Raw genomic sequence first — 14,078 nt, 5'->3', positions numbered from 1 at the left:
TAGCGCGACAAAATGGAACATATAATTAATGAAGTTGAACAAATTACTGTAGAATGTAAGTTTGAGTATTAACCTAGATGGTGGCCTCAGTTCTCTGTCTCTAAAATGGAGCTTAGTTAAACGATTCAGTTAAAATGCTTTTACAAGAATGTTTCCGTATATGTGAAAAGTTTTCTTTACCAGAAGTTATTCTTTAAATGAAAGTCTCTCTTTGTTTTAAACATTCGTAACGGAGTAATAATAAAAGAAACTGCAGATTTTTCTTTAGTTAAATTAAATATTTAAAAAAATAATGTGAACTACCATTAATTCTTATTATTATCAAGAGAGGCGAGGTAAATGTTTCTTCTAATTAGTGAATGGCCGACTTGTTGGTATGGACCTGTTTTTTTACTTCTTCATTAATAAAACACAAATTAGATGATTCTTTTCTTTGGAAATTGTTTAAAAATTATAATTTATGATCGTTGGGAATCAGCGTAAAGTATGACATTCCGCTTTCATTTACCCAATGAGCAGACGATCTAGAAAGGTTTTAGAATAGATTTTCGGACAATTTTAGAACAAACATTTTTCAATACCTCCCAAGGGTTCTATTAATATGGCTCTATTAATCTACATTGGTATAGATTCACAAGATTATACTAGGGATTATTGAACTATTTCCACGCAGCCTTTTTACAACTATCAAGATCGACATAGGCCTAGTGCCAAACATTGTTAAGTCGAACAATGGTATCATGTCAGCTTCTGCCCTAAAAGGATTCCTGTATGGTGCCACGCAGGTAGGTTCCTTTGATTTGAAAAGGGAACCACCTTAGTTTTGTGGAGATTAGTGGATAGCCTCTAACCTTTACAAAAGCTATCTTTCGCCTTATACCACATTTCTCGAACGCTAAGTAGTTCTGAATATTTTATATGAACTCCTTCCCTATATTAAGAAGCAAGAGTAAATAATATCTAGCACAGATGAATTAAAAGGCTGAAATCGAGCAGTTATCTCCTATCCCTGTAGAAGTGCATCATGTGAGCTTCTACCATCCCTACTGAGCCCTTTTACGGACAAGTTCCAAATGATGCATCTGCATTTGTAGCAAGCAAACTTTGTGCACATTTCGTTATGTTTCCTGAGGAACCATACCTCCACCTAATTTTTTATAAAACCCTTAAATAGCCTTTCTTGTTTTGGGGTTTCTATGTCCTCCTCTATAATATACACTTTTTGGGAAAGCACTTTTTTTGGGGTTCTTTCCAAGTTATTCTGCCCCAGTAAAGTATTGAAACTTTTTGCCGAGTCGCGGTTAAACAAACCCAACAAAGTTTTAGTTTTGAATTTTTCTACTTCTTTTACAAAAACCTTTGGAAAAGTCAAGGTGTGTTTCTGAAACTACGACGGATAAGAATTGTGCAAATGCAGTAGTAGTCAAATAAATCTTAAATTTATAGCTGTGCAATCTGAGTAAAAAGGTCCATTCGAGCTTAAAAGTAGCCTTTCTCCAGATATTTCGCATCCTTCTCCCTTTAAAGAAGTTTTTGGGTAACAACTGTCAGAGTTATTTTATTTTCTCTCTTAAGAATATGTGAACCTAATTCTGTCGAAATCGGTGAAATAGGTGCCTGTTTATTTTACAATCTGAATAATCGGGATATCGGTAATCGAAACTACAAGGTGGCATGCATGAATTATGAATTCTCTTTTACCGTTCAAGATGTCAGTTTTATTTTTCCAACTTAGCTCTGCACTTACGTTTTTACTTATTAAAAAATTCAATTTGTTTTCATTAACACCCTCAATCAGACTGAGTTAAACAGCATATTATCATTCGTGTAATGTGTTTCTAAATATCTTAACCATACAAACAAACATTTGAATCCCGTATTACGTGACTTTGCTTTTTATGTTAATATTATATGATGAGATTGCAGGTGTCAAAATATAAAAGAAATATAAAATTAGTTTATGAATAAAAATTCGCTGTAGCTCTGCGGAACTAACAATACAACTTTTCTTAAGAGATTTAGACGGTTTGGATTGATGTGGTACTACAGAGATCTTATTATTATAGATTTAAGTCATGTTAAAAGTTCTCTTTAAAAAACAACTTTTTTCGAAGAGAGTATTTTAAGGAACTTAAAAAATGCTAGGAGACACGCGTTCTCAACTTTTGCTATAGTTGTACTTTCATTACCTATATATGTTTAAACCTTAAACATTATGTATAACATTCAAGATTAAGGAGAATTAGTTAATATTAGAGTGTCTAAAGGAATAAGATAATAGTGGGAAGGTTAACTTCAGATTGTTATGTACGAACTGTAAATAATTATTGTTTCGTAAACAGTATAAACTAAAAACAGTTATGCATGAAGTCAAATTCGGCAGTAGATTGTATAAATTGCTATTATCGTGAATTCTAGGCCTATAAATTGCCAGAAAGAGATAATGCCCAGATTATAGTAGTTATCATTTTGTAACATCTACACTGTGTAACGACTTTAAGTTAAGCTCACCCGCAACTCCCAGACCAGCAGAAATTATACCGAAGGGCGGATGTACTATTTGCTTTTAGGTAGGTACACGCATCCTCATAGACTGTAGGTGATAACATTACATTTTCTAGCAATTCAACCCCACGGGTTCTTCCATTTTGTTTAGTTCATTTAATAAAACCCATTCAATAGTTGGCTCTATAATCACTAAAGCTGGCGGTGTGTGAATCGGAAGGCCGGAGATTAAAAACATGCCTATAGGGAAATTTATCGTGTCTCCTGGAAACATTGTGAACTATTCAGCAAATTTGCCCAACAGCAGCGCTTTGCTACATTTATTAGATTTATTAAATATGATTGTAATTCGGAAAATTACATTTAAATGATTTGTAACAAGAGGGAAATAAGTTTCATTGTCTGTTAAAACTTAAATAGGGGAGGATTAGCTTAGTAGTGAGCTAGACGTCGCAATCTTTCCTTCCGTAGACTTCTGAATAGCAAGGCAAAGTAGTGTTTGCAATTAAGAGTTTGTTCAGATCTCATCAGTGCACTGAGCAGACTCCTGCCGTTAAAGATCTTACTATCTTAGAAATACATTCATCTTAAGTTAGAAAACAAAACCAAAATTGACAAATCCTCATTCCGCGTAAACTAAATACTGAGGTTACTCAGTGATTTTCAAGAATATTTAGCATGAAAACTATTTGAATATTTTTTCATTAAAAATTTATAATTCAATACAGAGCAGCATTCAATATGGGGCATTCCCCATTGATTCTCCAATTCATCCTTCTTGGACATGTAATTCAAGTCATGAAATTCGTTAACAGCACTATTATTGACAGTACAGTGCCTTATTTGGACGATATTTAGGTGTTAATGGTGTAATTCCCTGCGGAAAAACGTAAATAATTTTGAAGAGATAGAGAGAGATTGTTACTTCTGATTGACTTGAAGATACAGCATAGACTACAGCAATTATTATTGTTTTTATGCAATATTTTGGCTCTAAAAAAGCTTGCCTTTCAATTTGAATTTCGTTTAATCTTAATTCTATCTTAATTTAATCTTAGTTAAATCTTAATTTAAATAAAGATAAAATTGCGCAACTAGAACGTATCCATCGCAAATTACCTCATTTAGCAATATTTGTAAGAAAAGTAAATTAAAAAACAGAAACTAATAGATGAATCCTTTCCAATTAGGCCTACCAATCATATCCACAATTCAAATTTAATATCAAAGATAGATGTTAAAAGAAGCGCAAGAACTTTTAGAAAGAAAGTAGCGTTTGAAGCCTTGTTTCCAAGGAGATAGAAAATCTTTAACCATTCGGCAAAGAAACTTGGCTTTTACCACCGCTCGGTTTTCGTAGAAAAATTGTCAAAATTCATTTACGAATTATGTCAGTTAAATTACTGAGAGATTTTAGTAATCTCTAGCTGCAGGTTTTTCCTCTCCTTTTTTCCCTGCATTCCTATTCTACTCATTTAACCTTTCTTGTTCCTCACTTGCTAAGAAGGTTAAAATGTATTATACATTATACTTCTATATTTATTTTATGTAGGTATATGTTTATAGAAATAAATATTTATTCATTCATTCATTCAGTAATCTCAAGCGTATTCATTCCCACGTTATACAAGTGTATGTATTCATATCCCGGCCTGAAAATTATTTTCCAATCCTCTTTGAAAGTGTAATCAACGCTATGAGTAAAGATCCAGTTAGATACAAGATCTTTGGAAGGAAGGAAGTACACTTCTGCATTATGTGCACCCCCCCTCTATACAGAATATAACGCCAATAGATGATTTGTTATGTAATAACAGTCAAAGTTGAGGTGAGAGAGATCAGCAACCCTTCACCAAATTGCAGACATCTAAATTTTTATTACAGGAAGTGTAAGATGTCCGATCACATTTCTTACAGAGTTTTCAAATCGAGACCATCCTATGTTTATTCTTGCTTAAAAGTTAATCGTCTACTGCAACAGCATGATCTCTTTGCCAAGAATAAATTTGAAGTAGGTGCTGATTTATTGTGTCTTACTTTGTTGAATTTTATAAAGGACAAGAAAATAATTGTTAGACGATTAATTTCAAAATTGATACGACTTTTCCGTACTCCCTCCAAACTTAAGAATAAATTATAAATAATTGTTATTATTTTTAGTAAACAAGCTTGTTTCACTCTGTCATTATTGCAGTACCTACTTGGCAAACTGAGACTTAATGAGCCTTAGAACAGAAAACAATTATTAAGAAATGATTTCTCCTAGCAACACAAAACATAATCTGCTCACAGTGATCAAGATAAAATGTAATAGGATGGAGAAGAAAATGCCAATTTAATTGCGAGAACCTTAACAATAATCTTCCCCATATTGATCATTGTTTTGTCTGTGCATTGGTAACTTTCAACTACAATATTTTATTGTCATTATTGTTATATTATCGATAGAGCAATTTACTTTCTTTTATATCCAATTATTTAGATGGTGACTCTTCATTTTCTTCTTTTTAATAAACTTCATCAACACTTCGGCAGGCTGGAAATAGTACAAATTAGACAATTGAATAAAATAACATTTGCAAATTGGCCCAATAACTGAATAACAATACAATGTAATCAATGGAAATAGATTACATGTCTGACGCTATTATAAAATCTGAACGATTAAGTAAAACACAATTACTTTGCATTAGGCTTTAGCAAGCCAACCAACTGTTGTTAGTTCAAAAAGCAATGAATAGCAAAATTGATTAAAGATATTTAACGAAAACTAATAAACAATTAGAATATGTTGTAGCAACTCCCGATAGTAGCTACTATTCGGTATTAGAGATTTTCATGTTGTACAAAATGGATAGTTAATTAGAACCATTCTTTAACCCTGAGTTAATCTCTTAACCTGAAGGCTCATTTTTAAGTCTGAATACTCTTTAAGTTGTTCAAAAATTTGTAGAACTTTCCTGTTTGGAAATATCTTAGTGGGAATGTAGAATTCTTTGTATTTATGAATTCCAAAAATGTGTTCCTCCGAACGGGTGGCTGAACAGTTTATTTGGTTAGGGGTATAATAAGTTTATTCCAATAAGGAGTGACACAGCGGTTTATGCTCACTGTGGTTGTTAGTTGGAGAGGATATCTCTATCGTTGTGAATGTGTGACGGTAAGAAGCTGGGTTTCACCTTCTTGCGGTGGGTAACAGCTGTATGTTCGTGGGTGCACGAACCAAGCAGGTGTGTGGAAAAGTTCGAAGGAACGGCTAGGCACACCTGCAAAACATTGCTCTTGGCAGCTTCATCTTCACTAACTTGCCTCTACCATCCTCCTATTTCTTGTCTTAAATAAGTTCATCTATAGTACTCTCTTGAAACACACACCTTTTGTTAGCATCATTCTTATTTCTTTACCAACAACTCGCATTTGTAATCATGTCATCTGGGTGCCAACTACTTATTATTATTCTCTGCACAAGAAAAATACTTCTACTAGCCACCTGCAACTTAGAATTTGAGTACACTGTCAATGGCTCGTCAGCATCTGAAGACATTGGCGCCTTCTCTCTTTTCACAGTACACTATCGGCCTCAAGTGCACTACATATTACACTGTCCATCACCGGGCAGTGAACTGTAAGGTTTCTTAGAAAGAAGAAATCTAAGGGCAGTCAGTTGGGCTCGAAGCTGGGCTCACCGAGTGGAATTCCCTGCACTAACCGCTGAGCTTATCACTTCCCTGTCATGTTTTTTGAATGATAACATAATTTTTAAAAGCAGAACTGTTACTGGAGGGCGCTGAGGTTTATTAGGGACCTTGGCTTCCTCACTTACAGCATTACACTCGTTCCTATCCTAAGCACGACGTCTCTATCATCTTATGCCTAGATAACTTCCTCAGCTTCATGGCTTTTAGGATCGTTGACTCAACAATCTACCCTGCATTCCGCAGACATCTGATTCTTGCTTTTATTATGAAGTTTACCAAAACTGGTTCGCGGTATATATTGCATTGTTCATGATTTTTTTCTGTTTTTCCATTTACTTTTTCAAAGACCTTATAGCTTTCTTAAAATTTTCCTTCCCTAGATATTTAGAAATTTTCTCGGTTATGCCCAGGATCTCACAGCCGTAAGTTAATAGTGGCCTAATTACAGTCTAGAAAAACAAGAAGTTTTAGTTCGCTTCCACTACGCTTTCAACATCATGTCATGGAAAAATCTTCTTCTCAGATTCGCTTATAGGAACTGGTAAAACGTACCTAATTAGATTGATTCTGGCATCAATTCGATCCCACAATGACAGCCTTATAGTGTCGTCCGGAATAATTCCTTTTAACCAAACAGAGTCACAACAACGTGGCCGGGTACATCTACGACCTTCTACCTTAACATCTACATCTACCTTAACTGGATGGTGAAGATTATGAAACAAAATTTACAAAATAGTAAAATTTCCTAAAGTTTCCGTTTCTTCATCCGCATAAAACAACCCTAATTAAGGATAGGTTTTGAGTAAACTACTTTTAAAATTAAAACTTTCAATCAGGAATCGGAATAAGTTTAAACTAAAATATTGTCTAATTATCCCTTGAAACTAGAATTCACTTTAATTATTGAAATCATTTCCTCTTTTGACAGAACGTGATCTGCCAACTATAAACTAAATATCATTTATAGTCTAGATGTACAATTATATCTTATGTTGTTTTAAGTAAAAGCAATAATTGTCAAATTGAAGTTGAAAAACTGTTCGAAATTTTTAATTATTGCCACGTCTCGGCTACACTATTTCTATCCATATTACAAGTCTAATACTTTAACTTCCCGATTTAAAAGCAATATGAAAGATCGACTGGATGTTCTAAGATGTCACATACGGCTTAAGTCAAAAACAGTTTAGACTTTAATCAAGCTGAAATGTGTCAGTTTCAAACATTTTCCACTCAAAAAGCTGCAAGTCGCTCTAATAGTTTGTGTATTTCATAACATGTGGAATATGTACTTAAGAACAAATTGTACTTGTGGTTATGTATAGCCCGACGGCAAGTTAACTAACTTGTAAAATCACTTTTCTCTATTAGTTCCCGCAGGTGAAATAGCAATAGTTGAACATCGCTAACAATAACGCTTTGCAAGAAACATTAACGCAGTACCCACAATTTATCTACTTCGATTTAACGTTACGTATAGTAAACTAGAAGTGGTTCTCGAAAATTGTTTCCGCCTATTTTGTCCCACGAATAAAATGGTAATAATAACAATAAATTTTTCAAAAAAAAAAATTCTAATGTTATTCAAATGCGTTGAAATCAAAAACTACAGAAAGAGTTTGGGTCATCTAGCTGATTTCATGTTTATTTCAGGAATATCATTTGAATAAAAATCATTTTCTTGCAAGACTGTATAATATTATGTCAATTACACTTGTTTTATGTAGAATGAAAAGACTAGGAGGGAATAAATAAAGTTTTTTTATCATATCTGTACAATGTAAAAATATCATTGGATCCTATTTGTTTACAAATTGAAATACGTATTGGAAAAATAATTCTGTCAAAAACAATTATTTTGCGATTAAAAACAAAATATATATTTGCTCTTGAATTAGTTTTTTTTTTTTGACATTCTCATTTTAAAACAATTTAACGCGAAAAACTCGTAAACTTAGAACAGGTCGTGAGAGAAGCATTGCCATTCGTTCAACCAAATATACCTGAAATTTGTAAGGAACAAAAGGCGTGTATTTCACATTAAACTTATTCCTTAGTTTGTTACCTGTATTAATTGGTTTTCAATTATTTTTTTTATTACTATTATTATGAAATGGCAATACAATAAAACTAATAGATTCTGTTTCTTTACCAGGCGTTTGTCTCTCTCTCTGTTATACTAATCGTATCAAAATAATATTAGGTGCTCTAACAGTTGCCGGATGGCTTCCCTATACTATCGCCAATCTGTTTCTTATCCTTTCGCTTACACCTTAGTTTGATTCTAACTCTCTAAAAGTTAACCCCCGGCAATAATTTGCCTCCTTTTCTAAAAGTCTGAAATTCGGTTTAAGATTAATTTGGTTTTAAAGGGGTCTTTCTGAAGATTTTAAGATTAAATTGTAACAAAGAACTTCCATGCAAGTTCCGCGATATCATGGCAATCAGCTTAAACTGGTTTGGTATGTTTCGTCAGAAGAGTGTAAGAAAAATACTAAGTGTAGGTACTTAATGTACAAATTTCATTGAGGTGATTAGAATGTTTGATCGTGATGTTTGCATAAAATGTGATTCTATGCCTTTAAGGTTTATACATTTTGGCTCTCCGCAGCTGAATTCTCACTTTTACCTAATAACTGAGCTTAGAAAATGCCCAGAAGGGCAGTCAGAAACACGCTCATTACGTTCACATTTTCATTATTTTAATTAAATTGAAAATCTTAAAAGAATATATACTTTTTATCATTCTATTTCACTAATTCTTCTTTTACATTCTATTTCTTAACTTAATAATTAAAACCATGAGAAACAAAGAGTATGATGTTTATAATTCTAAAATTAAAACACGTTCAAGCTTAAATAAAGAACTTTTCAACCAAGATTTCACAGTTAAAAGAACAAAGTAATTTTAAAAATAGAAGTTTCCATGCAGTTTAGATTCCAACTACAAACAGATAGTTTATATCATTGCAGTTGAAATTGCTAACATCACGTGAGAATTTAATCGATTTTGTTCAAGAAATAAGGGCCCTATCATGGAATGTATCTTATCATTAAAGGAAACGGGCAATAAAATAATATAGAAGGCAGCCTAAGGCGAACATCTATCACTCTCTTTAGCTTTATTGCGTTAAGAATTAAAACGGAAGTTGAAAAATATATATTATTACCATGATCTAATTAATAACTGATCGCAAAAAATGCCGAAGAAAAAACATTCAGAAACACGCAAACATTAAAGAATGTTCAATTTATATCAAATAATAGTTTGTATAAAAAATGCAATCACAATAAGTGGGCCAAGACTTAAGATTCAATAGTATTATAAGATAAGCAATGTTGAATAATTGCTGGCCAGTATGTTGATTGTTGGAGTCAAGAATTGCCTTCAAATATTTTAGTTTACTTCAGATAGGATCCGACAGGAATGGTGTTTGGTAAGATCCAGCGGTGGCCTCATGGCTAGTACAACAAGGTTAGATGTTTATACTCTTAGAAGTTCGTGAGCGCCTCTTAAATATTAGTGGTGAAATGAATTAAGAATTACCATTAGTGGCTTCTCCTCGATTTAGGCAGTCTTGACTAGTAAACTTTAGGCATTTATTTAACATTTCTCTTCAGAAGTTCGAATGCGCTTGACTAGGTTTTAATTGGAGATCTTTATATCGAGTTTTTGGTTCTTGAAGCAGCTCACTACTGGGTAATTGATTAGGAGAGGCTCCTTTTTACTGGGGCAAGACAGTGTGATGCAATTGAACTTCTAGATTATTCTGCGCAGTAAGACATAGAATAACCCCTCTTTAACATCTTCACAGCTGCCGCTACCCTAAATTCTTGGCACAACTGCCCAAAATATTATGTAAAGTTTGTAACTGATAGTTTTGTTGAATCCACTTCATTTTTCAAATACTTTTCAGATAGAATTAATGACGAAATAACCAAATAAAAGAAAGTTAGTTGAACTGCTTTGATTTTTAATTGTTTACATTTTGCATTTAATTAGTAGTACTCTGTCTAAATTTATTTTCAATTTCAGCTCTGTATTAGACTGGATGATAATCATCTTTTGTGTTTTGGGTATTTTTTTTTTTGTATTAGGCAGCTGGGTTCAGATTTATTGTCTTGAAATCTAATCAACAGTAATGCAAATGTATTTACACTATTCGCTATGTATATCTTCAAATAAGCAGTAGACTTACTTTTCTTGCTCAAGTTATAAGCATACAGTCGTCCAGTAGTATATTAGCTAGAGATGTGGAGAATGAAGTGAACAAAGCCCAAGAGGCTGGCATTATTGAACGGCAGTTTCAAACATACCATTTCGGTTGTTGATGAGAACGTTTCTTAAGCCAGTTTCATGTTGGTTTCCAGGAACTGAAGCAGTTTAAGAAAATTCGGATCGATAAATAAATTTTTTTCTTTGCAAAACTTGTTTGTTTTTGTTCAGTCTGAGCCAGTCTATCCAAGAAAATATAAGTTCTTTCTGAAAGTAATTAGAATTAATTGAAAAAATTTAACCTTATGATTCGAGAAGCAGTCAAGTATTAGTTTTATAAAAAAGATCCAATCTTCTGTGGAACGAAAATGTCTCTTATGATAATATTCACAAGGGTGTCTGTTAGCGAATCCACTCACAGTCATAAAACAGCTACTGAATAAATTTTCAACTTATTTCCTTTGTACATAAATAAATTTATACATTACATAAAGGTAATTCAAGCGTTTGCACTCAAGATACAAGTTCTACTCTCATCTGGACGAATTTTCTTTTCATTTTTTGACATAATTTTTTTTTATTTCTGAACATTATCTAGATGGGAGAGGCCATGATGTAGGTATTTCATAATCTCCTAGGCTCATCCGAATTCGGTGGCCATAAAGTGACCTAGTTAAAATAACGTAAAAGACTTACAAAGTGAAAAGAGATGAAAATTTTTCCACCTTGTAAAAGATCTTTCAGCATTCACAAACTTCATCAGTTCTTGGGCGAGTGTAATGGTATGATGTTGGTATAAATCCTTTCTGAAAGGAAATAGCACGCAGGCTGACTGCTAAGAGAGTGCGGCGGATGGTCTTGGAGCTGGTAGAAGGAGTTTAGCAAGCGAAGATAGGAAGAAAAGACCATTAACCGGAGACAGTAGATCCATCAATGTCCGACTCTATCCCTCCGATCTTTCTCTATATTTTGCTGTTACCTTCTCACCCGCTAACAGGCCTTTTTTTTCTAACGTTAACCCTTCTTCAAACTCTTCTTCAATTCTTTTGTCTTATTTTTCTATTTCTACGCTGACTTTATTTGAAAAACACAATATCTTACATAGAACAATAAATATGTATTCATTCCTCTTATGCTATTCATATTTATAACCTTTTTTTATTTAAATATCAAAAGTTGATTCGTGATGTTTAAGTGATATAAGCATTCCTAAGTTTTAAGTTGAAAACAACCACTTTTTCCAGTTTTAGATAACAATTTTCACTATTAAAATAGGATTTTCAACTGTTTCTGTCTTGTATTCTTATTTATCAGATGTTTCATTGCAAATTACCAACCTTTAGTCATTTTTTTAATGAAAATTACTGTGTTCCTTCTTGCTTTAAGTAGTTAAAGTAAATATACAGAATCTAATCTCGTTCATATCTTCTGAAAAGCTCCGGTAGATGCTTAAAGCTTCAAAATTCTATTAAATCGGCTAGAGTAAACCTCATTATTTTTCAATGTTCTTCTCTCTATAAAACGAAAAATTCCCAATACTAAAAACATCTCAGAATGATCGAACGCAGTTAAAATTGACTTCTTTAGAATGTGTAAGTTCAAATATCACAACTTCTAACAAGGAAAGTCCTCGTTATTTCCTGACTGAAAATTTCATTTTGAGAATTACTGATAGCAATCATAAACAGCTTTCATGCAGCTTAACTACTGTTTGACTATGTTCCTCCAGTCTTGACTGTCTTTTAATTTTATTACTTAATTAATGGATTTTTTTTTTTTTTTTTTTGTAAGGAAAGAAGAAAATATAATCAAGACAGAGAAAGAGATCAAAAAATAGAATAAAATATATTTAATAATTTGCAACATCTAATAGACTTTTACCAAAATTTCATTCTCTCTCTGAATCGATATGAGAAAATACTAAGTATATTTTTTTGGCAGGATTTCCTTGTTACAGTGGGTTTTTCCTTAATCAGGAAAACTAGTTTTTCTACCAAGGCAACTTCCTTCCCCTCTATTCCATTTCAATCAATCTCTTCAGAATCATTCCCTCAAAGTACCCTAAAACAACTTCTGTGCCATCAAGCTAGGGTTTCATTTACTCAATCAATGCATTCCTTGGTGATATGGAGACGTTCATCACCTAAACCTCCTAGTTTTTTTTTTCATTTTCAATTACTTAGATCACATTTCATTGGACGTTACATTGTGATTTTTTTTTTTCGAGTTGGTTGCTCTTTCCGAATCATGACAGTGTAGCTAGCCTTGCCAGAAATCCTATTTTATTGATAGAAATTGTATTCATTCTCGCAAGTTAGCAGCAGACTAGCTATGTTAAAATCCTTGACATGTTATATTTTTGTCCTAGTTCGAAAGAAAAGGTGAAACATTAAAAATTAATTTAAGAATTTTTTTTTTTTTTATGATTTAAGGCGTGTCAACATCTATGGTTATTGGCGCCCGGAGCTTTTTTTCAGTGCACTGCCGGCCTCCAGACAGTGTTCTCTCGTTACAGACAGCTGGACAGTGAGCTGTGAGAAGCTCCTAGGAAGAGAAAATCTAAGGGGCAGCAGCTGGATTCGAACCCGGGACCTCCGCGTGGGAGTCCAGCTCGCTAACCACTCAGCTAATCCCTTCCCTGATTTAAGAAATAATACTTTTCGATACTTAAAATCTTGGTTTTTTGCTCTCTTTATTTTAGCGATAATTGCGCTTTGGTACTTACAGACCAAAAATGTTTTGGTCTCAAATTGGTGCAGATAAGACTTTAACACAAATTTAAGGCGGCTAGTTACTTTATCTAGTTAACTAAAGTTAGTCTTAAGACTTCACTAAATTCACACAGACTAAAATAAACTATAGTCAATATCTTATGCAACCTCGCAATTACAACAAAACCAATCTTCTCAAGACTTTGTAAATAATTAGGATACTGTTTTCTCTCTCGTTCTCATTATCTATTTATATATAACATTTTCTAAAGCTATTAATTTCATGGCAGAAGACGAAGTTAAAGTTAGGACCATCAGAGATTATTGATCTCTTATGATTGACTGCCTGTACCTGGTGTTCATTCGGCCCCGTCCCACTCAGCTAACTTCTCAAACAAGTTATTAAACTTTTATCAGGCCGTCCCCTTCTTTTGTCAAGATTTACAACTTCTTTCCTATCCTTCGCTGTTCGTTTTCTTTGCTAAACTTCATTTATTCATGTCTTATATCCATCAACATTTTTTTTTTTCAATAAATTTTATTAAACCTTTTTTTTTATTCAATATTTTTTACATAAATAATGAGTTACAAATGAAAAAGTTGTTCACGCTTAATTATAAACTTTACCAATGAGAGTTAGGACAAATATCAACTAATAAGGCAGGGGTGCCCAAGGGCCGCATGCAGCCTCACTATGTTCTGAAGTAAAATGAAAGGGTAGCCTTTATATGGAAAATAAATGGTAAAATACAAGGGAAAATCACCGAATTAACTTCTAGTTCGTCTAGATTTCTACTTTTTCTGTCTCTGTCGCCTGCTTTTATGGCCAGGGCTAAAGTAAACATAACATAACATAACAGGGAATTGTTTGGAGAACCAGACACAATCGCTCAAATAAAGAAGGGAAGATTGAGATGGTTGGGGCACGTGGAGAGGATGCCTGTG

General features: G+C 33.2%; 1 protein-coding gene across 1 annotated transcript in view; it reads right to left on the bottom strand.

Annotated features, from left to right (window-relative positions):
• The window catches only part of Lar (tyrosine-protein phosphatase Lar), an 855,139-nt gene that overhangs the window by 718,755 nt on the left and 122,306 nt on the right, over nucleotides 1-14,078 (bottom strand). The gene's annotated exons all lie outside the window — the stretch shown is intronic.

Source organism: Rhodnius prolixus, unplaced genomic scaffold, assembly GCF_049639745.1.
Source record: "Rhodnius prolixus isolate KJV_2025 unplaced genomic scaffold, Rpr scaffold_1, whole genome shotgun sequence".
In the NCBI taxonomy this organism is placed as follows: Eukaryota; Metazoa; Arthropoda; class Insecta; order Hemiptera; family Reduviidae; genus Rhodnius; species Rhodnius prolixus.
The sequence above is the reverse complement of the archived record's forward strand: the minus strand, read 5'-3'. Positions and strand labels throughout refer to the sequence as shown.